This window comes from Onychostoma macrolepis, chromosome 24, assembly GCF_012432095.1.
Source record: "Onychostoma macrolepis isolate SWU-2019 chromosome 24, ASM1243209v1, whole genome shotgun sequence".
Lineage (NCBI taxonomy): Eukaryota > Metazoa > Chordata > Actinopteri > Cypriniformes > Cyprinidae > Onychostoma > Onychostoma macrolepis.
In genome coordinates, this window is record NC_081178.1 from 3,353,837 (window position 1) to 3,381,596 (window position 27,760).

General features: G+C 38.7%; 1 protein-coding gene, 1 long non-coding RNA gene and 1 pseudogene across 2 annotated transcripts in view; 1 reads left to right on the top strand and 2 right to left on the bottom strand.

Moving 5' to 3' along the window:
• On the top strand, positions 1-22,954 carry LOC131533814 (uncharacterized). The gene is made up of 3 exons (XR_009269209.1): positions 1-725; positions 21,714-21,969; positions 22,587-22,954. It is a non-coding gene; the product is annotated as an uncharacterized LOC131533814 (long non-coding RNA).
• LOC131533738 (uncharacterized) overlaps positions 1-27,760 on the bottom strand; it is a 65,972-nt gene that overhangs the window by 35,343 nt on the left and 2,869 nt on the right. The gene's annotated exons all lie outside the window — the stretch shown is intronic.
• LOC131533745 (uncharacterized) lies at positions 17,077-27,730 on the bottom strand (annotated as a pseudogene).

The following is a 27,760-nucleotide window of genomic DNA, read 5'->3' on the forward strand; positions in this document are numbered from 1 at the left end:
GAAGCCTCGGTGTCGAACGTCACTATTTCACATACATTTATTTATTTGTGGCGACCCGCCACGATGAAACAGACCGATTTTCCAAATTGCTTCGTTGAATAAACATGAGCACGTAATGCACGTTTAAAAATCGAGGCGCGGGTGTTTTTATATCACTGTATTCCTGAAGGACAACTGTCTTTAGAAAATGTTCGATTTTCATTTCATCTAGCAAGTTATATGCCTGATAAAGCAGCGTTCGTAAGCTCAGCGCTGCTTTGTGTAACGTACAGCCCAACAGCCGTTTCCGGGGAAAACTCTAGTTCTCTGCCTTAAAGCGATCCTGCTGGCAGAGAATGGATTTGCATTTTTAATAAGTCCGCAAGTAGTTATCGCTGCATCTCAGTCCATCTGATTTACGCAGCAAACATATTTTGCTTGTTATCAAAACATAATCTACTCTAGAGGGACTTATTTGGATGTCTACCGGAAGTTGAGTTAGGGCCACAAAAGCGCGCATGCGCAGTAACGTTTGTTTATGTTGTTGCCGTTGAAACCGTCTATAGAAAAAAACATTTTCAATATAATCTTTGTTTATAGGTTAAACTTTTTTTGAACGTTTGAAATATCAGTATTTTTTTTTTTTACACACACCTGTCGTTTTGTTTCAAAAGACTTTGATTCATCAACCGGAGTCATGTGGATTGCAGTCTTCTTCGCTTTGTGTGGTTTTTGAGGCGTTAGAGGTAACGTTGCTCTTATGGACTCACAGAGATTGATTACCGTATTGACCCGAATATAAGACGATGTTTTTTCCTTGGAAATACATCTGAAAAAACCCGTTCGTCTTATATTCAGGGTCTAGACTTTGACATGTCAGTAATACACCCACAACAATAGGTGGTGCCAAAAAACGCATAAAACGAGTGTGCCATGAAATATGTAATGTAATGTGTGTTGTAAAGATCGCGAATGAAAACAAATGAAAAAGAAAAGCTTACAGCAGCATGATCGTGACTGTCATGTTAGCCTGATGGGACCAAATGTCCTCTGGAAGTGATTTTAAAACATAAGACAGTACCCAGATTTGAAGACTACAATAAGATTTCACGTCTACTGATAATAACATTTTGGTAGGCTACTATGAGTTGGATAGCCTAATTGTTATATAATTCAGATGGGCTACCTGTTATTTCAATGGTATATCAAAATTTTCCAATGTCATTGTTGATACATTTTATTTACCATACTTTCAAAACAAAAATTAGAATTGGAAAAATATGCAATATGAAAATAATTTAAGAATAAATGTGTTTTACAGAGAGAGAATGTTAGAATTAAATAAAACCACTTCTCATAAAGAACAAGAACATGGTCTCCTTTTTAATGAAATACAAATTGTTACATAGGATAATTATGCATTCTTTATAGCAACTTGTTTACCATATTCTTCATTCTTTCCAGCAGACATATTTATTTCTATAAATAAATTTAGATTAATCTTTAGGGCTACTAAAGTTTTTCATTCAAGAGCAGTGAGTAATTTTCTGTCTTTCTTTTGTTGCTTGATTAACATCAAAGCCACAGACAATAGCAATTTAATTAGACTACTATCCTTTTAAAACCGAATGCAGCTGCAATGGATGCAATGTATTGATACACGTTCTCCCTACTGTTTACGTTCACTTAAGACGTAATCGACTGTGTTTATGTGAGTGCTCGTCAAAACGGACAATTCGACATCATTTTATGTGTAATTCTCTGTTCATGCGACGCGCTTTCTGTGAGTGTATGCTTCAGACTTGGGTAAAGTGGTTTTATATTGGCACATTCGGACTTCTGCATTCAATTACTTTGTTAACCACACTACATTGGACATTCAGCGGATATTCGCAAGTAAGTATGCCATTAAAACAATACTTGCCCATTTTGATCGATTGTGAAAAAAATGTAGTAGGTTGACAATGATGTCGCTGATTAGAATTTGCAAATAATAACTTTATTGCACATATAATATTAAAGTTATTGAATGCGGAAATGTGTGAATGTGCGAATATAAAACCAACTTTACCCAAGTATGCTTCAGTGTCTGCGCTTAGAAAACCGGACAGAATCGAGTTCTCTCTTGGGTCGTCAGATTTATCTATATGTCTGCTCTTCTCTTACTCCCACATATTGACATTTTTTAACGTTTTATGAGAAGTGCAGCAAGTGTATGTTATGTCCTGCCGCCACCAGTTCATATATACATCTAACCTCCTAACTACTAATCTCTTCCCGAATCGTCCCTCCCTAACATTTTCGTCTCGTTTTTATTCGGTGAGGAATACGTCAATAGATTTTCGTCATAGTTTTTGTCATTCAAAATGAGTTTTCGTTCGTCATCGTCTCCTTGTCGCCGGTGAAAAAAATGTCGTTGACAACAATTATGACGAAAATTATTCGTCAACGAAATTAACACTGATATACAGAGCTGGGTAGTAACTGATTACATGTAATCTGGATTATGTAATCAGATTCCAAAAATGAAGTACTTGTAATTAGAGTAAGTTACATTTTAAAATACTCATAATCAGACTACAGTTACTTTTTATGGATTACCTATTATTCACACAATATCAATAAATTATTCATAATTTCTCTTTTTCATCTTTTAAATTTTCCTTTCTAAAATAGCCTACGGATTATATATACATATTATATATGTACAGGTGCATCTCAATAAATTAGAATATCTTGGAAAAGTTCATTTCAGTAATTCAACTCAAATTGTGAAACTCGTGTATTAAATAAATTCAATGCACACAGACTGAAGTAGTTTAAATGTGCTGTATGTAGGATTGACACCTAGCGGTTGAACTAAGTATTGCAGTCCAAATTCAAAATATTGGAGACGGTTTTTTTCACCTGGCCCCTCCTCCTCAGACTTGACGCACACGCAGGTTGCCAGATTAAGGACACCCACAGGAACGAGCGCACATGCCGATGAATGAAATTAAATACGCTGTGTTTTTCGCCAACTGGCAACCTGGGGTGCCGAAATACAATTGGGTAAACTGGTAGTGGGCGGGTTTCACAAACCATAACAAACACAGACATTCTAGGCCGGAATTCACATTTTCAAAGGACAATAACTGACTGTAGCATTGTTTTTCATATAAACAAGTATGTTAACTTGGCATGTTTCTTAAATATCTGCAAACATATTATGGTATTTTTATGCTTTAGTAGAGTCAAAATCCTACATACAGCACCTTTAAGTCTTTTTGATGATTTCGGCTCACATTTAACAAAAACCCACCAATTCACTATCTCAACAAATTAGAATACTTCATAAGACCAATAAAAAAAAACATTTTTAGTGAATTATTGGCCTTCTAGAAAGTATGTTCATTTACTGTATATGTACTCAATACATGGTAGGGGCTGCTTTTGCTTTAATTACTGCATCAATTCTGCGTGGCATGGAGCTGATCAGTTTGTGGCACTGCTGAGGTGGTATGGAAGCCCAGGTTTCTTTGACAGTGGCCTTCAGCTCATCCGCATTTTTTGGTCTCTTGTTTCTAATTTTCCTCTTGACAATACCCCATAGATTCTCTATGGGGTTCAGGTCTGGTGAGTTTGCTGGCCAGTCAAGCACACCAACACCCAGGGGCGTAAATTTCATTTGACAGTTGAGGGGGACAATAAACGTAAAATTTCTCAAGAGCAATTTTTGAAGGGGACACAAATAATACAGCCAAAATTGTACTTGTAAGGATAGATATGTGTACACAGTATGTGTACATAGCATGGAGACCGTGTTTAAATATGAGTTCATGGTTCACCACGCGGTCATATTATAATTATTATTTTGCGTCATCCATAGTATTTTAGGTTTCATCTAGTCAAGTACAATATTAGCCTAATATCAGTTCACACACAGGCTTATCGCTGTGTTAGTTGTAGTGGGTGACAAGCTATGGTATTAAGCTTGTTAACCTTATAATCGCTCATAGAAAATACATCGGATGTCATAATTTTTTTGTCATGATTAATTTATTAATGATCCAGCATCATATGTATTAAAGAGAAAGAATCATTTCACCCTATGTTTAAAGAGAATAAAATAGCCTTGACAGCCTACTTGCACATAACTAACTTGCTCTCTCTCACCGAACTCGTGTGTGTTTATCAGTAAAGAAGGAAAGCACACAGTGGACCAAACCACTGTGAGGAAAGAGAGGGGGGGAATCAAAACATTTCTGAACTTAAAACGTTTTTTTGCGTTTATTTTGTTTTACTAATCACACAATTATTTTAAGTATATGTCCGTTATATTATTTTCAATACACAGAGTCACTTGTAATGATATTTTTAGGGGGGACAAGCCTCAGATAGGGGGTCCTGTCCCCCCATCCCCCCCGGGATTTACGCCTATGCCAACACCATGGTCATTTAACCCACTTTTGGTGCTTTTGGCAGTGTGGGCAGGTGCCAAATCCTGCTGGAAAATGAAACCAGCATCTTTAAAAAGCTGGTCAGCAGAAGGAAGCATGAAGTGCTCCAAAATTTCTTGGTAAACGGGTGCAGTGACTTTGGTTTTCAAAAAACACAATGGACCAACACCAGCAGATGACATTGCACCCCAAATCATCACAGACTGTGGAAACTTAACACTGGACTTCAAGCAACTTGGGCTATGAGCTTCTCCACCCTTCCTCCAGACTCTAGGACATTGGTTTCCAAATGAAATACAAAACTTGCTCTCATCTGCAAAGAGGACTTTGGACCACCGGGCAACAGTCCAGTTCTTCTTCTCCTTAGCCCAGGTAAGACGCCTCTGACGTTGTCTGTGGTTCAGGAGTGGCTTAACAAGAGGAATACGACAACTGTAGCCAAATTCCTTGACACGTCTGTGTGTGGTGGCTCTTGATGCCTTGACCCCAGCCTCAGTCCATTCTTTGTGACGTTCAACCAAATTCTTGAATCGATTTTGCTTTACAATCCTCATAAGTCTGCGGTTCTGTTGGTTGGTTGTGCATCTTTTTCTTCCACACTTTTTCCTTCCACTCAACTTTCTGCTAACATGCTTGGATACAGCACTCTGTGAACAGCCAGCTTCTTTGTTTGTGGCTTACCCTCCTTGTGAAGGGTGTCAATGATTGTCTTCTGGACAACTGTCAGATCAGCAGTCTTCCCCATGATTGTGTAGCCTAGTGAACCAAACTGAGAGACCATTTTGAAGGCTCAGGAAACCTTTGCAGGTGTTTTGAGTTGATTAGCTGATTGGCATGTCACCATATTCTAATTTGTTGAGATAGTGAATTGGTGGGTTTCTGTTAAATATGAGCCAAAATCATCACATTTAAAAGAACCAAAGACTTAAACTACTTCAGTCTGTGTGCATTGAATTTATTTAATACACGAGTTTCACAATTTGAGTTGAATTACTAAAATAAATAAACTTTTCCACGAGATTCTAATCTATTGAGATGCACCTGTATATAATGTTAATGTTAATGTACAACTTTATTGTCCACCTGAGTGGAAAATTGTCTTTGGCTCACCAACACAACAAAATTAGTAACAACATACAAATAGAATAAAATCACAATAACTAGTCACGTTACACACACAACACAAAGAAAAATGGATACAATTCAAGCCTTACACACTGCTAATTAAAAAGTTGCTGAGTTAATAATTCTAATTGCATTGGGGATAAAGGACCTCTTATACACATTTTTATTTGCTAGGGGAACTCTATAACGTCTACCTGACTTCAAGAGCTCAAACTGGCTGAAAAGAGGATGAGAGCCATCTGCAAGAATAACTCTCGCCTTCTTCTTTGTCCTTTCCACGTAAAGTTGTGTTAATTGATTCTGAGGCCTGCCAATTATTTTATTTGCCAAGGATACAATTCTGGAAAGTTTGTTCTTGAGTCTGCAATTTAGATGCTCATACCAGACAGAAAGATGAAAAGTTAAAACACTTTCAACAATGGATATATACACAAGTTCCAAAATGTGCTTACTAACACCAAGACCACTGAGCTGTCTGAGAAGAAAGAGTCGCTGAGAGTATCTTTTAAAAATGTACTCTGAATTATCAGCAAAACTCAACTGAGAATCCAAAACTGATCCGAGATACTTAAAATGTTCCACAATTTCAACTTGTTGACTCTCAAGTGAAATCGGCTCACATATCACATCTCGTTTTGTACACATAATTAATTCTTCAGTCTTGGCAACATTAATTTCTAATTGGCTAGAGCAACACCAAGTTTCTAGAGCCTTAATGTGGGTCAGGTAGGCCAGATCATATGCATGATTTGTTTTGTCCAACAGGCCAACCAGGGCCATATCATCAGCATATTTGAATAATCTGAAATTTTTCTCATTAATTGTAAATTCATTAGTAAAAATAGAAAACAGCACAGGGGAAAGAACACAACCTTGTGGGCAACCATTACTCACAGTGAGCACATCAGACATCACCCCTCTAACACAAACTCTTTGTGGACGACAAGAAAGAACATTTCTAATCCAGAGGACGAGCCCTTGATTAATATTAAGATCCACTAACCTTTTTAAAAGAAGATGTGTCTTCATTGAATTAAAAGCTGAACTAAAATCTACAAATAAAATCCTAGCGTATCCTTTAGGATTTGTAAGATGTTTAGTGACTGTATTAAGAAGAGTCAGTACAGCATCATCTGTGCCTCTATTTCTCTTATATGCAAACTGAAGTGGATCTTGCTTAGAGGCCACACTTAAAGTTAAATGATTAGCTAAAACTCGCTCCATAGTTTTGCATAATATATAAGTTATTGCAATAGGTCGATAATCATTTGGCATACTTGCACCTGTTTTTTTTTTGCCACAGGTTGAATCACTGAGTATTTCCATAGTTTTGGCACTGCACTTTTGTCCAAGAGAAATTGAAATAATCTTGTAAAAACTCCCTTTAATTGAGGAGCACATTCTTTAAGCAGACGAGCTTTAAGACCATCCGGGCCAGTGGTCTTATTCAGAGGTGGACAGTAACGAAGTAAATTTACTTGAGTATTGTACTTAAGTACACTTTTTGAGTATCTGTACTTTACTTGAGTATTATTTTTTCTGGAAACTTGCGACTTTAACTTCACTACATTTGAAAGACAAATATCGTACTTTTTACTCAACTACATTTATATCAAGGTCTCCAAGTAGAAAGTCGTTGTATGTAGCAGTTTTTACAATGAGTGCATTTTCACTGAACCCTTTTTTTTCTGCGAAAATCCGGCCTGCGATCTGCCAGGACCTTCCTGTGTTGCCAAGTCTTACGGTATTTCTAAGCCTGCAGTTTTCCGTCTAGCTTTGAATGGACATTTGGCTGATGTTTTTTACGCAAATCTGGCAACCTCGGGATCTTCCCCGCTAAACTAATGTAAACGTCCGCGCTACTGCACAGCTAAAAGCGCTCTAAAAAAAAAAAAAAAAAGGCACGTGTTAACTCATTAAAGCCCTTTGGAAAATTAACCATGTTTTTACTATAGTAACCATAATTATGCTATTTGTAGTAACTTCAGTAACCACAAATTTACCATAGTTTCATTATAGTAACTATAGTTTAATTTCTGTAGTCAAACTATGGCAATACAAATGGTAGGCTAATATATCTGTCAAAAATGACTGCCTTCACTTTACCATACACACACACACACACACACACACACACACACACACACATATATATATATACTTAGGCCTACTGGTAAATTTCTGCTAAAAACTGGTCAGGGAAGTATATAAATCTGAACATTATTTTATTGTCAAAACACTGCACATAAATACATATATTTTTTGCAAACATGATCAAAAAGTAGGCTAAATGAAAACTTTAGAATCTAAACTGGGAATCAATAAAAATTGAAATCAATAAGCAGAATCAGAATCGGAATGGATATAAAAAAAACAATACCCAACACTAGCCACATATTGTGAAGTTCACTGATTTCTGAGCATTTTCTGAACACTGATCAGTTGATGGCAAAATTTAAAAAAGACGGTTCTTTGGCGCAACCTGCACACCATGGCCATACTGGCCATACTGAGAGAAAATGAACCATATCATAGACTTATAGACAATATCTCTTTGAAAAAGAACTTTGTAACTTTTAAACAAGTATTAAAATGAGTTCAATGTAGCTGTAGGAGTGTTAGATAAAAAATAAAGATGATTATCTTCATTCAGTTGTTCCATTTCTATAGGTTTGGTATAACATAAAAGCTCTTAATTCCAAAGATAATACAAGCTAATCAGTGTATTCAGTAGGTTGCATTAGAGGCATAAGGTATTGCAAATATACAACAATGCGACAATAAAACAATGCATTTACTTTTTATTTTTGATACTTAAGTACTTTTAAAAACATATACTTCCATACTTTCACTTAAGTAAAAATCTGTTTTTACAACTTTCACTTGTAGTGGAGTAGTATTTGACCAGTGGTATCTGTACTTTCACTCAAGTAAGGAAGTTGTGAACTTTGTCCGCCTCTGGTCTTATTTGACTTTAGTTTCCTAAGACTTGCAATAACATCTGTCTCCTTAATAACTATAGATTCCTCTACACTAAGATTTTTACATATCTCATCGCATTCTGTCTGACCTTCCACTGTGTCGAATCTACAATAAAAATTATTCAAATCATTAATAAAGGTTTGACAATTTCGGACCAAACTATTATCTTTTTTATTTGACCTGCCCATTAGTGTATTTAGTCCCTTCCAAGCCTGTCTGACATTACCTGTTAAAAAATTACTCTCAATTTTCGTTTTAAAATCAAATTTTGCTTTGAGAATTTCCCCCGTCTCCTTTTCACACACAGTAATTCTGTATTTCCTGAGCAAAAAGCAACCTTCCTTTCATTAAGACACATTTTCAGCTGTCTAGATACCCAAGGCTTGTTATTAGGAAAAATTTTCACAGTTTTAGTTTCAGATAGAGAATCTTCACAAAATTTAATATACGACGTAATAGTGTCTGTGAGTTCATCGGCGTCCTGACATGACTGAAAAAAAATGTCCCAATTAGTCTCTTCAAAACAGTCCTTTAGTCGCTCTTTACACCTGTATCTGCTTGATAACAGGCTTCGCTCTCTTCACAGCAGCCCTATACTTGGGCAAGAGATGAATTACATTGTGGTCAGATTTCCCGAGGGGAGGTCTGCAAACCGCTTTATAAGCATTGGTAATATTTCCATAGCAGCGATCAATAGTTCGATTTAAGCGGGTAGGGCAGTCCACATACTGTTGAAGTGTAGGCAGGTATTCAGATAAGTCACAAGAATTAAAATCCCCAATAATTAAAACAGGTTGGTCTGCAGATCGGGCAAGCGCATCGTTAAAACTTTCCGCTATTCTCTCCCCAGCAGCACCAACATTTGGTCCGGGTACATAAGTGAATATAACAGTAATCTGGCCAAACTCCCGCGGGAGATAAAATGGTCTAAAAGAGATCGTTAAAATCTCAAAGTCCGGCGTGCATTTTTTCCCCCGTACACAATACTGTGTGGCCCAGCTGTTATTGACAAACACGCACAGCCCTCCACCTATAGATTTAAATGAGCTGCGCTCGTCTCTGTCGGCTCGTATTGTTGTATACCCTGTTAAACATGGGGTTGTATGATGATCTTTAAGCCAGGTTTCCGTGAGACAAACAAGGTTGCTTTGTCTGAATTCACGGTCATATCTAGATCTTATCTTAAGTTCATCAAGTTTATTGCCAGTATATAGTCCAGTTTTGTGGACTTTCGCACAAAGATCAGTCATCATTAGTCAGGTGGTGAAAGAATTTGACCAGTGGATTTACAAAAATCATTTCAGGTTTAAGAAGGGTTTCAATATTGCATCAACAACTACTGATGAACACATTCATTTTTATTTGAATTATTATACTCTGTAGGTTTTTTAACCATGTATTATTAACTATTACTAATTAAATTGCAAATATTCACGTTATTTCTTAGTTACATGTAATGCAGGTATTCCAAAACTTTTTGTCATCTAAACCTTATTCATCAAATATATTTGCTTTAAGTACCCCTGAGATTTTAAAATAAATATTTCAATAATTATCACATTTGCATGTTCACGGTTTCTTTGATGTTGATTAATGATCACATGGCATGCAGGTAAATACAAATATTTCATCTTTTTTAGTAAGTGTTTTATTTACTCCTATACTTATGAATGGGAGAAACTGCAACGCGCAATATGGAGGAATAGTCCCACCTTCTAAATGAAAGAGCCAAATTTCCTAGCCAAGGCACATGCACAGTCTTAAGCACGTTATGACTCCATATGCACATTGGCTGGTCTAGCCTGAAAAATAAGCTTTTTAAACGCTATTTAGCATAAGAAACAATATTCATGGGGCAATTAATTTCAGATTTTCGTTGCTGATTTGACATATGTAAATTAGTTTTTGAGATTTCAGGATTCCCCCATTCATTAAGATAGGTCTTGTACAAGCTGCCTGGAGGCGTTGCAAATATGGCTACCAAGTGAAGCGAGGAGTTTGTTTTAAAAGGATTTATTTTCATTTTAATTTTTTTTATGATTTAATTAATTGTCAGCTTTTCATTAAACTCACAACCCCCCTGCAGTTCCTTTACAAACTCTAGTTTGGGAAACCTTGATGTTGCAACACCTCCTTTTTTTAAAGATGTTACTCTGAGGGGGTTCGACAGAAATTTGATCTATACTGAAAAATAAAACCACTTCTCCAAACAAATAATTTTATGACTCTAATTCATTCTTCCCACAAAAAAAAATATATATATTTACCCACACACAGGTGCAAAAATCAACAAATACCATGCATAGGTTCATGTGCACTTTGTCCAATAACTGTGTCAATGAGGTGAAACTTATCGTTCCGGTACAGATGATGTACGCGAAGTTACGAGAGATGAGTCGATGATTAGAGTCACAAAGATATTTTGAGTGCGATGCAATGTTATGAATCCTACAGTCCTCTGTATCGTTGGCCTTCAAAGCGTCGCCGTCCTGTGCGTCGCGTTAGATGACCACATGCGATAGTTCTCATACTGAGTGTTCAAAAGACACTACCTTTCGCGTGCAGCGGTGATTATGCAGCCGTTCAATGACACATGCAGAAAGAAATGGTGCGAAGCATAGATAGGTGCAGGCATAGGCATGTAAAAAGTCCTTTAGTTGAGCACAAACTCCAAGAGTTCTCAACCAAAGGACTTTAGTAGAGCAAGCAGGTACCACACGTTCAACCAAAAGGTTTCCCGTTACCAAACGAACTGCCTTACTCTATCTACGTCCGGGCTTATATATCCGGTTACCTCCAGGCACTAGCGCCCTCAAGCCGCTCCTAGTGGTACTACATACAACCAGATATCTCTCAAGGAAAATTAGTGAAATTAATAGTGAAAAAGAAAACCAGAAACGGTTAGACTGTTATATACCCCTCCCCCTGGTCTTAAATTTTCCCATGGAAAATTTTTAAATTCTGGGTATGGTAAGTATCTATCTGAGTCGGATCGGATAACATATTTACCTTGTAGTTTACGGGTCCTAGTTTTTTCACGATCTTAGCCGGGCCTTTCCATTTTGGAGAAATTTTAGCCATAAAGGCATCATCTGCTCGAGAGAGAGGATGAGTTTTAACCCAAACTAAATCTCCTTCACTGAAGTTCTGATCTCTTCTTTTCATGTTATAGTACTTTCTTTGTTTAGTCTGAGCCTTTTCTACATTTTCCTTTACTGACTCATACAAATTTCTCTGGCGTTCAAGCGTACTATAAGCTGGTTGGTCAGGATCTGGGGGATTCTGCAAGGCTCTCTGCAGAGGTCCTTTCAGCCGTCGGCCTAGAGCTATCTCTGCTGGAGAATAACCTATGCTTTCGTGCCATGCAGTATTTAGAGCAAACCTGAACTCGTAGATCCACTGATCCCACATACGATGGTTCTGATCGACATACGTGGCAATCATCGTCTTTAGGTTCCGATTGACCCTTTCAGTGAGGTTAGACTGCGGATGGTATGCTGTGGTGAGTTTTTGTGTCACGTGCCATTGCTTGCATACTTGGTCAAGGAGGTTGGAGGTAAATTGTGTACCTCTGTCAGACACGATAAAAGCTGGAGTTCCCCACCTCGTGAAAATCTCTTCTATTAAAATCCGCACAATGGTGGCACTCATGGGAAATACTTCTACCCATTTTGAGAAGTAGTCCACTATAACCAGCAGATATTCATTCTGTCGGGTGCTTCGGGGAAATGGTCCCATGATGTCCATTCCAAGCATATAACCAGGCTCGACTATGGGTACACTTTGTAGACTGCCTGCAGGTTTCAAGTTAGTTGGCTTATGCTGTTGACATTTCTCACACGTTTTACAGTGCTGCCATACATCTGTGCGAATTGAGGGCCAATAAGCAAACTCTAAGAGTCTCATCAGTGTTTTAAATTTACCCAGGTGACCACTCAGGGGATTGTCATGTGCATAAGTTAAAATTGCTTCCTTCAACTTTGCAGGAATGACAATTTGAAGTCTCTGGCCTTCTTTGGAGTCTGGTACACTTCTAAATAAAACCTCATTTTTGAAAACATAGTGCGTTCTCTTAATGTCTGTGGTTTTCTGGTTCTCTACTTTAACCATCAATTCTTGGCACTCTGGGTCTAGTTTCTGTTCTGCTGCGATTTGTGACAAATCCACTGGCAGATCGTACGTGACCGAATTAAAACCACTCTTAGCTGGTGTGTGCAACAACACAGCTGGTGACTCAACTGCATACCTTCTGGACAATACATCAGGCACTACATTACATTGTCCTCTTCTGTACCGTACGACAAAGTGATATCCCTGCAGCCTTATAGTCCATCTTTCCAGTCTAGATGACGGTTTGGGATGCTGGAATAGCCAGACTAGGGATGCATGATCAGTGATCACTTCAAAAGCTCTGCCCTCGAGGTAATGGTGCCACTTCTCTACAGCCCATACCACTGCGAGACACTCCTTTTCTGATGCTGAATAAGATCTCTCTGCACCTCTGAGCAAACGAGATGCGTAGGCAATGACTCTCTCTTGGCCGTCCACCTCCTGTGTTAAAACGGCTCCCAAGCCCACATCACTCGCGTCAGTCTGTACTTTAAAAGAAGATTCGAAGTTCGGTGTGTTTAAAACCGGTGCCCTAGTGAGTTCGTCTTTGATGAGATCAAACAAACGTTGGCACTCATCAGTCCAGTTCCACTTTGCTTCTTTCTTCTTCAGTGCGTGCAATGGCGCTGTTTTACTAGAAAAATCAGGGATAAAATGATGATACCAAGCGGCTAGACCCAGAAACCGTTGTACCTCTTTTAAGGTCTTGGGAATAGGAAACGTCTTGATTGCAGCCACCTTGTCCGCATTCATCTCGACTCCGTCCGCTGTGATCGTGTGTCCTAGGTAGTCAAGTGAAGAACAGATGATCTTACACTTCTTAAGATTAAGCGTGAGACCAGCCTTGTGCAAACTCAGGAACACTTGCTTGAGATGGTGCAGATGAGACTGGATGTCGGGAGAGTATACAATGATGTCATCAATATAGACCATGCAACACTTGTTCTTATGTTCTCTTAAGACCTGTTCCATCAGCCGTTGGAATGATGCTGCCGCGTTTTTAAGGCCAAAAGGAAGACATAAGAATTCATATAGCCCTGAAGCAGTAACAAAAGCTGTCTTTTGTACACTTGCAGGGTCCATTTCAACTTGCCAGTATCCGCTCTTTAAGTCCAACGTGCTAACCACCTTGGCTCCTTGGAGAGAATCCAGAATGTCTGTGATTTGAGGCATTGGGTATGCGTCGAGGTGAGTCTTTGCATTTAAACCACGGTAATCAATACATAACCTAGATCCTCCATCTTTTTTATCTACGACTACCACAGGTGAGGCCCACGGAGACGTAGAAGGTTTGATGATCTTTAATTGAAGCAACTCCTTAATTTGCTCTTCAATAAAATCACTCTTAACTTTAGAAACTCTGTATGGTCGCTTTCTTAAAGGCAGTTCGTCAGTAGTTTTAATCTCGTGTTTGATCAAACTTGTACGTCCTAGATTTGTGGTACATACTAAAGGCCAATCATCCAAGAGAACTTTCAACTGACTCTTTACCTTGTCTGCAGCATGTGAATCTTCCACGACTTGGTCGATCAGTTTTGACCTCTCCTTATCGTGAACCATCTTGACTTCTCCTTGTGCAGCATAAAAACATACAGTAGGGTGCTCGTGCATTCTATTAAAACACATGGGATGACTAGAGCTAGCATCAGGTAGGAATATACGTGAAACGTTAAAATCGATGGTGACTTTGGCTTCTCTAAGGAAATCCAATCCTAAAATGATAGGGACTGCCAAATCCTCGTCATCCATCACATGGAATGTGATCTCATGTTTCGTTCCGTACATCTCACATTCCCAGAGTACCTTCCCTGAGTTTTTACTCTGGCCATTGGCAAGCATGAACGTCTGAGCGCTTCTGGTCAAATGCTCATCCTTCCTCTTTAGTCTCTGCCATACTTTCTGCTGCATCAAAGAAAAGTACTTCCGTATCAATCACAGCATTGAAGAATGAGTGATTTAAAACAACGGGTGCTTGAGTACACTATTACACTGAGAGTTAGAAGTGGGATCAATAAGCATCAGACGATTAGGTTGACTTTTTCCACCAGAAGAATTCTTCTTCTGTTCCTCACCTTTCTCTTGACTCCATCTTCTCTTACTCTCAGCCCAGTCCTTCTCGATTTGCGTGCCGAGACGAACCAGCTCATCAACAGTTTTCACCGTTCCCCTCAACAGTGAGGCCAACCGCGGATTGCAGTTTCTCAACGTTGCCTGCACTAATTCGGCCAGACAACAAAGGGTTAATCTTTAGTGACATCGCTCTATAGTTAAAAGCAAAGTCTCTCACACATTCGTTGACCCTCTGTCGGTAACTTGCCAGCTTCTGTGCAGCAACTTCCTTGTGATCTTCATTCAAAAACGAGAATAGGAATTTCTCTTTGAATGAATCCCAGTCTCTAATACTCGGTTTCTCTGCTCTCCACCAGCTCTTAGCGGTTCCCTTAAGACTCACGGATAATGCCGCCAACAACTCTTCGTGGAGCAGAGGTCTCAATTCAATATACTCTTCAAAACGATCTATGAATTCAATGGGATCTTCTGAATTCAAATTACTAAAGGTAGGTAAATCCATTTTAACGGAAGGCAGGTGAGATGCTGAAGGAAGGTATGTTACTTGCCTCGTAGTGTCTTGTGGAAATGAAGGAATCTTAGAGGGTGTCTGAGATGTCTTGTGAGAAGTTGTGGTGCTGGAATGGACAGGAGTTGACATGATTGGTTTGACAGCTTTGAACTGGTGCTCCAGCTGTTTATCACGCTGTTTCAAACAATCCACAATGCTCTTACTTAGTTCGTCGACTCTAGCATAACACTGTTGCTGAACACGATCTAACTCTCTTTGAAGACGATAATTCATTCTGTCTTCATAGGCTCTTAATTTTGTGCTCAATGTCTCTGTGGCAACAAAGTCGCTGATTCTGTGCTCAAGATCAACAAGGTGCTCTTCAATACTACACATTCGTTGGGCACTTTCATCACTGCCGAATCGCAGCTCATCTTCTTGAAAATCAAGAGGTGGAGGAGGTAAGGGTAAGTCGTCAGGTTGGTCAGTTTGCTCAACTCTCTGATCTAGGGACACATCTCTATCTTCCCTTTCTTCCTCTGAATCCAAGTACAACTCACTAAAAGTATCTATCAGATTAGTTAGAGGGTCTCTACGATGAATGAAAGCTTCATCTGAATAATCGTCAATGGGCTCTCTCTCTTCCATAGCAGATGATTGTCTAAGATGTTTGTTTGTGAAGGGTTTTCAGTACCGTCAAAATTTATTTTTAAATACAAGGGATCCCACAAAAGTTCAAGAGGGTCCCTGTTCGGGCGCCATTCTGCAACACCTCCTTTTTTTAAAGATGTTACTCTGAGGGGGTTCAACAGAAATTTGATCGATACTGAAAAATAAAACCACTTCTCCAAACAAATAATTTTATGACTCTAATTTATTCTTCCCACAAAAAAAATATATATATTTACCCACACACAGGTGCAAAAATCAACAAATACCATGCATAGGTTCATGTGCACTTTGTCCAATAACTGTGTCAATGAGGTGAAACTTATCGTTCCGGTACAGATGATGTACGCGGAGTTACGAGAGATGAGTCGATGATTAGAGTCACAAAGATATTTTGAGTGCGATGCAATGTTATGAATCCTACAGTCCTCTGTATCGTTGGCCTTCAAAGCGTCGCCGTCCTGTGCGTCGCGTTAGATGACCACATGCGATAGTTCTCATACTGAGTGTTCAAAAGACACTACCTTTCGCGTGCAGCGGTGATTATGCAGCCGTTCAATGACACATGCAGAAAGAAATGGTGCGAAGCATAGATAGGTGCAGGCATAGGCATGTAAAAAGTCCTTTAGTTGAGCACAAACTCCAAGAGTTCTCAACCAAAGGACTTTAGTAGAGCAAGCAGGTACCACACGTTCAACCAAAAGGTTTCCCGTTACCAAACGAACTGCCTTACTCTATCTACGTCCGGGCTTATATATCCGGTTACCTCCAGGCACTAGCGCCCTCAAGCCGCTCCTAGTGGTACTACATACAACCAGATATCTCTCAAGGAAAATTAGTGAAATTAATAGTGAAAAAGAAAACCAGAAACGGTTAGACTGTTATAATGTAATATAATGTTTAATGCACTTAATGTTGTAAATTACAATGAATGGAACAAGTTTTCTTACACTTTGCATTTTTTCCATCATTATGGTACAAGATAATGCTATTTAAATCGATGTGATAAACGAGTTAAATCAAAAGTAATCTAAAAGTAATCTGATTATATTACCTAATATGTGTAATGTAACGGATTACGTTACTGACTACAATTTGTCATATAATCTGGAATCAGTAATGGATTAAAATTTGAAAGTAATCTACCCAGCTCTGAATATATATATATATATATATATATATATATATATATATTTATATATATATATATATGTATATGTGTGTATTTATCTTTATATATGTATATAAAGATATATATGTGTGCAAATGATTTTTCTTTTTTTTTTAATGGAGTTCCAAGTGTTCCTGTAATACATTACATTTAATACAATAACCTGCATTAAACTGTTTTACCTTTTTGCAAGGTTTTTAGAAAGACTGCATTGCCTTCAATGACTAAACAGCCATTTGACTATTGTGGTGCTTAGTCTTTCCCAGATTCCTTCATTCTTTCTCTTTGCCCGTCTGTTTCTTCACTTCTTCGTATGGATTTTTCTCCACTGTCACGGCCTCGTAATCTTTGCCTTTCTGAGGAAGCTGCTCATACCTTCCTTCTGCTTCTCCTGCTGGCTTTTTTGAGTCGTCTGAACTCAGTGTCTGATACACCTCGGCTTTGACGCTCTTAAGAGCCTCGTACCCACCTTCACCGTCACTCTGACCCTCTCCAGGTCCTACTGTGTGGTACATCCCCTCCTCCTGCCTCTTTTGTAGGGGTTCGTAAACCCCCTCGGCCTTGTCCTTGCTCGTGCTCTCGCCCAGGGTGTGGTAAACCGCCTTATCCTTGTCCTTGAGGTGGATTTGCTCATAGTCTCCACCTGTCGTCTTGTCTTCATCCCGTTTGGTCTCCTGGATGTTGCTTCTTCCACATCTTCGTTTCAGCACGACCAGCAAGACGATCAACAACCCGAGAACGATCAGAATCACCGCCACCAGGATTGGCATCACGTTTGCAGGATCTGATTGTGCTGAGAGAAAGAGAGAGGATGAAAATTCATTCTAAAAATAAAAATGAGAAGTAGTGTGCTTGCACAATCGTCAAGTGAGAATTGAAAGTGATTAGTGCATTTCTACTTTGCTACACTCTACATGAATATGCACGGAAAATAAAAGAGACCGTAAAGCTTTGCATGCTTGTGTTTTGGCGTGAAACTCTTGGGTGTCACAGACACTTCGAGAATCGTTTCTGCTGTTAATTACCACAGAAAATAGTCTAACACTCATCCCTCATCTTGCAAGAACAAACAAAAATTGTGTTTATGGCAGGGTTACTGCTATTAAATTCAAATTAAAACCATAACCAACTTATTTTATTTCAAATATGTGCCAAAATATTTGAAATTTCTTATTTCTGACTAGACTTTCACATTTAGAAATAACGAATAAATATGACAAAGTAACAAAAACCTAAACTTAAATTAAAAAAAAACCCAAAACAAAATATTAATAAAATGAAAGTCTAAAGCGCATGTATGTTTGTGTATTAGTACCTTCGTAGCTGTAGACGTTGCTGAAACGGGAGAAACCTTTCCCACACTCCCTCCGGCAGCGGTACTGTCCTTCTTCCTCTGCAGTAATAGACTGGTCGTTTTCAGATAGTTTCTTGCGTGCGTATGGGTCATTAAAGAGTGTGTGATACCAGTGGTAGGATGTGCAGTCGTCAGGACAGTGAGGGCAGGAACACTGCAGACTGTTAGTAGACGCTGAAATCACTGCAGCAGGAGGTCCACCTGTAAAACAGAAATAAAGACTTAAAAAAGACTGTGGTGCACTGATGATTTCAGATGAATATAGTATTTCCTATACAGTGGTATTTACATAGTGCCTTTGTTTCATACTGGATTGTAACTGAGGCCCCTAACCCCTAACATTTTTCTCCCCTTGATTAAAGCAATAAACCACGAAAGCCTGTAGTTTTACCATTTGTAAATGGGTGATTTTTAGACACAATGCAAATTTAATGAGAATTTCAGATATTTCTATTTATTACACAATGATAATCTGATGTTTTTGTGAATGTGTATCTGTAAGTACACATAATATGAGTGTTAATGGTGTTGATTCAGTGGCTGTTTTGAAGCTTAATGGGTGGCACATGCTGACAATGCTAAGAACATGGGTTAAATAACTAGTGGACGCACATGCATAAAAGTAACCGTTCTGACTTTTGACAGAATCAGTGATTGACTTGTTAGACCAATTCACAATGATGAGTGATTCTGACTTGATAAGCTTCATTAATGATAAGGCCATTAATTCTGAAAGAGAAAGTGACGTGACATACGGCCAAGTATGGTGACCCATACTCTGAATTTGTGCTCTGCATTTAACCCATCCAAAGTACACACACACACACACACACACACACACTGTGAACACACACTCGGAGCAGTGGGCAGCCATTTATGCTGCGGCACCCGGGGAGCAGTTGGGGGTTCGGTGCCTTGCTCAAGGGTCTCACCTCAGTCGTGGTATTGAGGGTGGAGAGAGCGCTGGACATTCACTCCCCCCCACCTACAATCCCTGCCAGACCTGAGACTCGAACTCGCAACCTTTGGATTACAAGTCTGACTCTCTAACCATTAGGCCCCTGACTGTTTCATAATAAGTGAATTTTTCATGAATCGGAGCACACTGGTTGTGCAGCAGTATAATTTTGCATGCAGCCAGTGAAAACAAAGAAAAAGAAAGACATGATGGGTTGTTTTCATTTTTTTAGCTATTTTTTGTATTTATTTTGACTTGCTTTAACTGCAAGATGTAAAATATTATGTTAATACATAGACAATATAAACTTTTCATTTTTAGTTTACAGTACAGCTATATACATGTAGGCCTATACACATTATACAATATATTATTAATCAGTATATTTGTGTATGTACAGTGAGGAAAATAAGTATTTGAACACCCTGCTATTTTGCAAGTTCTCCCACTTAGAAATCATGGAGGGGTCTGAAATTGTCATTGTAGGTGCATGTCCACTGTGAGAGACATAATCTAAAAAAAAAATCCAGAAATCACAATGTATGATTTTTTAACTATTTATTTGTATGATACAGCTGCAAATAAGTATTTGAACACCTGTCTATCAGCTAGAATTCTGACCCTCAAAGACCTGTTAGTCTGCCTTTAAAATGTCCACCTCCACTCCATTTATTATCCTAAATTAGATGCACCTGTTTGAGGTCGTTAGCTGCATAAAGACACCTGTCCACCCCATACAATCAGTAAGAATCCAACTACTAACATGGCCAAGACCAAAGAGCTGTCCAAAGACACTAGAGACAAAATTGTACAACTCCACAAGGCTGGAAAGGGCTACGGGGAAATTGCCAAGCAGCTTGGTGAAAAAAGGTCCACTGTTGGAGCAATCATTAGAAAATGAAAGAAGCTAAACATGACTGTCAATCTCCCTCGGACTGTGGCTCCATGCAAGATCTCACCTCGTGGGGTCTCAATGATCCTAAGAAAGGTGAGAAATCAGCCCAGAACTACACAGGAGGAGCTGGTCAATGACCTGAAAAGAGCTGGGACCACCGTTTCCAAGGTTACTGTTGGTAATACACTAAGACGTCATGGTTTGAAATCATGCATGGCACGGAAGGTTCCCCTGCTTAAACCAGCACATGTCCAGGCCCGACTTAAGTTTGCCAATGACCATTTGGATGATCCAGAGGAGTCATGGGAGAAAGTCATGTGGTCAGATGAGACCAAAATAGAACTTTTTGGTCATAATTCCACTAAACGTGTTTGGAGGAAGAAGAATGAGGAGTACCATCCCAAGAACACCATCCCTACTGTGAAGCATGGGGTGGTAGCATCATGCTTTGGGGTGTTTTTCTGCACATGGGACAGGGCGACTGCACTGTATTAAGGAGAGGATGACCGGGGCCATGTATTGCGAGATTTTGGGGAACAACCTCCTTCCCTCAGTTAGAGCATTGAAGATGGGTCGAGGCTGGGTCTTCCAACATGACAACGACCCGAAGCACACAGCCAGGATAACCAAGGAGTGGCTCTGTAAGAAGCATATCAAGGTTCTGGCGTGGCCGAGCCAGTCTCCAGACCTAAACCCAATAGAGAATCTTTGGAGGGAGCTCAAACTCCGTGTTTCTCAGCGACAGGCCAGAAACCTGACTGATCTAGAGAAGATCTGTTTGGAGGAGTGGGCCAAAATCCCTCCTGCAGTGTGTGCAAACCTGGTGAAAAACTACAGGAAACGTTTGACCTCTGTAATTGCAAACAAAGGCTACTGTACCAAATATTAACATTGATTTTCTCAGGTGTTCAAATACTTATTTGCAGCTGTATCATACAAATAAATAGTTAGAAAATCATACATTGTGATTTCTGGATTTTTTTTTTAGATTATGTCTCTCACAGTGGACATGCACCTACGATGACAATTTCAGACCCCTCCATGATTTCTAAGTGGGAGAACTTGCAAGATAGCAGGGTGTTCAAATACTTATTTTCCTCACTGTATATAAACATATTTATTTTTTCAGTATGTATTGCAAACTTAAAATGAAAAGTTTGTGTTTATTCCTCTATTCATATGTAGTGCTTGAATAAATTATCATATATTTGTGTATAGTGCTTAAATATATATATATATATATATATAATTTTTTTTTTTTTTTTCAATGTTATTACGTAACTGATATATGCATGTATATTATAAAAAAACACCATGGTACCATGTCCAAAAAATACTTTGTGGTACTTTTTTTGTTAGTATATGCAGTATTAGTGGTTCTGTATTAATGAAAGTGTGAGGTAATTTGGCTGTTGTTGTTTACCTATAACTTTTAACTCCTGAGCATCAGAATCTCCTTCCTTCTGTGCAGCCTCTGCACTGATGTGGATGAACCTGTAGGTGGCGTGGCAGCTGTACTTCCCGTTATCACTTTGTGTGGCGTTGGTGATGGTGTATGTGCCTTCAGATGAGCTCGGGATTTCTGATTTATCCTTATAGAAGACAACCTTTTCCAGCTTCGCTCCACCCCAGACTACACACCTGAGAGCCACAGGCTCCCCCTGCAGCGCAGGAACGGCCGGAGGAACCAACATCACCATGAGCTCTGAGAAACAGACCAAACACAGGTCAGACTGCACATCCTTCATCTACTGTTTCATTTAAATATTCAGTCAAATTAAGATGTGAGTTTTGTGGATTTTAATTAATGTCTGTTTGCTATGAATTCATCCTAATGCCAGTGCAAGTAAAACCTGACAAATGTTTAGCAGGTATAGGCCTACAGACCCAAAATGTTGATGACATCACATTGCACTTGCAGCAGGTGTCCAGTTAAATGCTCTGTAGATTGAGAACCTTTTGCGAAACAGAAAGGTTCTGCAGATGTTAAAGGTTCTTTATGGAACCATTTAGACAAAAAGGTTCTTCTATGGCATCGTGAAACACCTTTATTTTTAAGAGTGTAGGAAATGAGTGATTTAATGCAATCTTTAATGATCAGCTTTGTCTTTGCGAAACTTTTACAGATTTTGGTATCTGAGCACAGTTTGAGACATTGTTGAGATCTTTTTTTAACACTTTAAAGGATGCATATTTTTCAGTAAAATATCTAAGAAGCAGAAGACTACTGTTTCCAGTTGCTCTCCAATTTAGTCTCATGGCTGTTTATGAAAGGGCTTTGAGATTTTGTAGTTCTTTCTTTCTTAAGCTCAATATGCTATAATATCACTTGCTTATGTTTCAGACTGATGGGAACTAGCTGACAGAAAGCTGGAAAGAGCAGCCTGCATAGTTAATAGAGAAGTGGACTGCAAATTCAGCGGAAGAGACATGCGATCACTCTGTGTTCAAATAGCAAAACAATCCCTTGTTTGTAAATGGTTTCGCAGAATTGTATCTTATGATAATGTAAGCACAACAAAAGAGATTTTGAAAAATGGTTCATGGGTTGCTTGTTTTGAACACCATTGACTTTCATTGCATGAACACAAACAGTCAAAACATTCTTCAAAGTATCTCTTTCTGTCTTCCACAGAAGAAAGTAAGTCGTTCCAGGTTTAGAACATAATGAATTTGTACACACAGGTGCTGAAATACAACAGGAAGTGAAGTAATGAGTCACCTGTCTTTTTCAGCGTCACTGCATTGCTTGAAGATCGCTTTTCTTTTCTTGCACCAGAAAGTGGCTCTTTCTGCCTCCTTTAATTCTGCAAATATAACAGCTCTGTTCATCTTCTCATCAACATCGACTCCTAGACTGAAGGTGCTCACTTCTCTCAACACAAAACAAGCCCAGTCCTTCAGATCATCGTCCGCCTGCAGCACCAGGTTTCTTCCATCTCCTTTGGTCATCACAGCACCTCCTGCAGATGGAGAGAGCTGAGCGTAAGGCTCCAGCTCTGAGAGAGAGAGAGAGATCATGAGAAACAGCAGGAGGAACAGACGATCATGAACGTTTAGGACGGTGTTCATACCCAGTACAGTGAGTGTGAACGGCTCACTCCTCGTGCCGCCCTGCTCACACTCATACACCCCGCTGTTTTCTGGTGTTACTGCAATAAGAAGCATTAAATAATGTGTATCGGTTTTGTGTGGCTTTCCATTAAAAAACCATTTTGTTGGTTTACTCCCTCCTTCACGGTTACAGATCAGAGTGACGTCATCTCCAACAAACACCTGTGGGAACTTTGGCTGGAGAGACACTGAGAGAAAGAAAACAGACATATGAGAGAGTATTCTCTAACAGCAGGTTGTCTGACTACTTTACTATTATGAAATATGATTGATTGGCAGTAATTAAACAGTGATTTAGTGCTGTACACTTTTGCCAAAAAAAAAATTTACTTCCTAAAACGGATGTTTAAAAGGTTGTTTTGTTCATTCATTCATGCATACATTTATGCATTCCTGTGTGCTTACATAATAAATTAATGCTTTTCATGACTATGCAGGCAGAGGCGTCATGCCCATTAAAACTAAGGGGGCACGTGCCCCTTCAGATTTTTGAGCCAAGCGGATTTTGAATGCAGGTTCCAAAAGACAAAAAATAAATAAATAAATAAAAATTAGCCGAATAATTGATACAATCACACTGGCGTGATTTGAACGTTCAGTGCGTCACGTCACTAGCTGATAAATTCAAATTGCGTTCGCTGGCCGGCGCTGAGCCAAGGACAAAGGCGTTTTGACAGCGCTGCGCATAATAATCAATCACACTCGATTCTGTTGAGCTTATGAATGCAATGACCAATCAGAGGCGTTCTGATGAGTCATCGCTGAAAAGCCGGTGTTTTCTTTAGCCTACTCGCTAGCTGACTGGCAGATTCTCCGAAATGAAGTGACACAATCAGAAACAATGAAGTGCAGATGTACGAATGTAAGATAATCATTTCACAGTGTAAACCGCTTCAGTGATTATAATGGGAGTTTTTGAGGGTGCTTGAACTCTGGCTAGACAATGAAAATGTTCTTTGATTATGTAAATGTTCTTTGCTTCTGTACAATGTGTTATAGGCTATAAAGTGCTATAAATTTATTTATTTATTTTTTATTAAATTCACATTAAATATAAGTCAGTTGAAGCCTATTAAAAATATTTTATGGCATGAAACCCATATATGGTATTAAGTAAAAATACGGGTTTTTATGCATAGCTATTACACTATTAGCCTACTTTGCCCATCGCCCATTAGACCTATAATCTATAAAAGTGCAAAATGCATTTACTTACACCTATTTGATATTTCATGATATAGTTAACACGTTTGGAAGTATTTCGAATAAAATAAAAAATATATATATATTAATTAAACATAAGCCTATATCCGATCTATAGTTCTATCATGGCCTCTGTGTCAGACAAGATCCCCCACAACCCCCCGCTTCACTCGTGCCCCCTCAAGAATATTGAGTGCATGACACCCCTGTATGCAGGGATTAAAGTTCTCCTACTACGGATTTCCGTTATTTGCAGGGAGTCTACGACGGATTTCCGTCTATTGTAGGGTTCCTGCCTGACCTTAATGTCTTAAATTCACTTTTCATCATTTTAAGGCCGTAAATAGGCATTACTCAAATAGTGTAATAAATGTCTTAATTTTAGCTTGAATTGGCCTTAAATTAAGGAAAGACGAGGTGTATTCAGCCTGCTGAGGGGGATGTGATCAAAGCCTGGATTGGAGCGAAAGCACATTCCTCTCTCCGCTCTGAGCGTTCTGTAATCACTCTGCTCCGGGTCCACCCACGGAAAAACTGCTCCGTGTTCACTCCATTTTAAAAGTTATCAGGGATTAACGACGGATTTCTGTAAATTGGAAAAAATGTGCGGAAAAGAAGCATGTAGCGTATTATTATTATTGTTGTTGTTGTTGTTGTTGTTCTGCCGGCACATCAAAAATCATCAGTTTCAGTTGAGGGGCTACTGTATAATTTCAGTTATTTAAATAATCTTAATATTTCTGTATTCAAATTTTATATTTAAAACATTAATCTCCACACGAATCTATGAATTTAATTGCACTCATGCCACCTCTGAGCCTATACCTACAAGACACTTTTGTGTTCTTCTGTGCGACCTCTGTAGTACAAATTAAATTAGGAGGACAAGAGCTCCTAAAAAGAAAAGTAAGCATAGAGCCATGTGTAACATTAGAGCCATGCATGAGGTCTTAAAGAGACAGCAGCCAAAATAAACCTGCTGCTGTCTTTCATTATACAGTGAAGACTATCCAGTGTTATTTTACAGATGAATAGGTTATAGTTAGACCTAACTGAAAAAAATTAAGTACTGATAATTTCATTTGTATCTTGTTGTTGTTTTTGTTTGTGCTATTGATTGTCATTAATTTATTTGTTCTTATTTTATTATTTACTATTTACTTGTCTTTTTTAGTTAAAATAAATTCAATTCTGAGTGCAGGTGATTCTTGGGTGGGGAGGGGGCGTGGTCCATGGGAAACAGTCCTGCCACCACAGCTGGAATAAATCCTATAGAAACACTGCATACATTTAATAAAAGTAGAAAAATGCATTTACAAAGGTAAAAAGAATTCCCCTTTAAATGACTTTGAGTCAAATGTCACCTCGTATTAAGAAGGCTAATTTTTGATCAGAATTTTTTATTATTGATTAGAAGGTGCTTCTAAATTTTTTAAATTAGGAGGACAAGCGCTCCTAATTACAAGAAGAAAAACACGGCTGTTAAACTGGGTGTGTGACAGGTATGGCTGTGGAACGGGGTTTGGCCGAGGAAAAAAATTTTCAGTCAAAAGATTTTTTTTTGCTGACTATGCTAAAAATGTCTGGATGCTTGTTGTGTGACGATGTCTCGGTGACACTAGATCTACGTACATGATAAATTATTAAAATCTGCACTTGAATTTACTCAGTTCTGTGCTTGGAATAGATTTAATACTGTATGCTATGAAATCTTTTGTTGTTTTGAGGATCAGGCAGAAAACATCTGTAGGCACTGAATTTTACCACATGTTGTGGTCTATAGACAAGTGTGTGATAAAACATGCATTTACCTGTCAGTTTCTGTCCCTTGTTCCCTCTTATGAGAGCCAACAACACTGTGGATTAAAAAATCGATCAGATCTGGATTTGATTTCTGGATTAAGATTCTACAGCTTTAATTCATGCAGAGACAAAAAATGGTCAGTTTGTTCCAAGCTCCTTGGCACATTACAAAGTTTCTCATATGATGCAGATTTATTGGAATGAGACAGACACACCACGTCAGTGATGGGCTTTAAAGGTCATTCCACGAAATCGGTACCTTTTCCATTTGAAAAAAAAAAAAGTTTAATCAACATATTTATTAGTGGTGGGCATAGATTAATTTTTTTAATGTAGATTAATCTCACTGTAATCTTGGAATTAATCTAGATTAATCTAGATTAAAATGGCTCATTTGAATTCTGCCAAGTAGATCAGAATAAATTCACTACTAGTAGTAAACAACTAGCAGTCATCAAGAATTTAATATTGATAACATTGAAGACATTGTATGATTATTCCTTAAAGATAAGGTTTTAATAGTTTTAGTAGTAGTAGCCTATTACATTCTGCCCAATGTCTTCAAGTGAAACCGAACTTTTATTTTGACGGGTTGCCGTGAGGATAGTTTTTCTCAAATGAAACGCTCGAATGCTCATGAAGTGACTCTCAGAGCAGTTCTGGAGATGTTGTTCATGTATTTATGTCCTCATTTAGTGAGACGACAGGCGTTAATATCGCCGCAAGCTTCACGCGGTCTTCTGTATGAGTAGTGAACAAACCCGCGGCGTCTGTGCCATACATTAACACAGAGACACACAGAAGTCATATTTAAATAGACGTTTTGCGGCTTAATATTTACAAATAGGAGTGGGAGTGTGCTCACTTGTGTGTGCGCTTACGTTTGTGTGTGTGTGCGCACCGCCAAACCTGATATTGCCAAGTGCAACGTGTTCCTGGGTCAACATCTTTGTTGACCCTGGAACAACATTGTGATTAACCAATCAGATTTCAAGAACCAGTTTATAATTTTTGTGAAGTTTAGGATTATAATCAGTGTTTGGTGCTTGTACATCAGTGTAATTCATCTATCAGTTCCTCAGATTTTAGGGATTACTCATGGGTAAGGTTAGGTTTAGGTGTAGGAATATGGTTAAGATTATATTTTTGGATTAAAATGTTGTTCCAGGGTCAACAAAATATGTTGACCCAGGAACACGTTGCACTTGGCAATATCAGGTTGTGTGTGCGCACCGGGCGGAACTCCGCTGTGCGCGATACAGAGAGCGCGACCATGTAACTTAGAGATAGAAATTACTTGCCGATTTCCATTGGGAAGCTTCTTAAAATAAATTTTCCTGAAGCAAACCCGGCGGCTTCATAGCTGCATCCATGTTAGCATGCATACACACAGGTTCG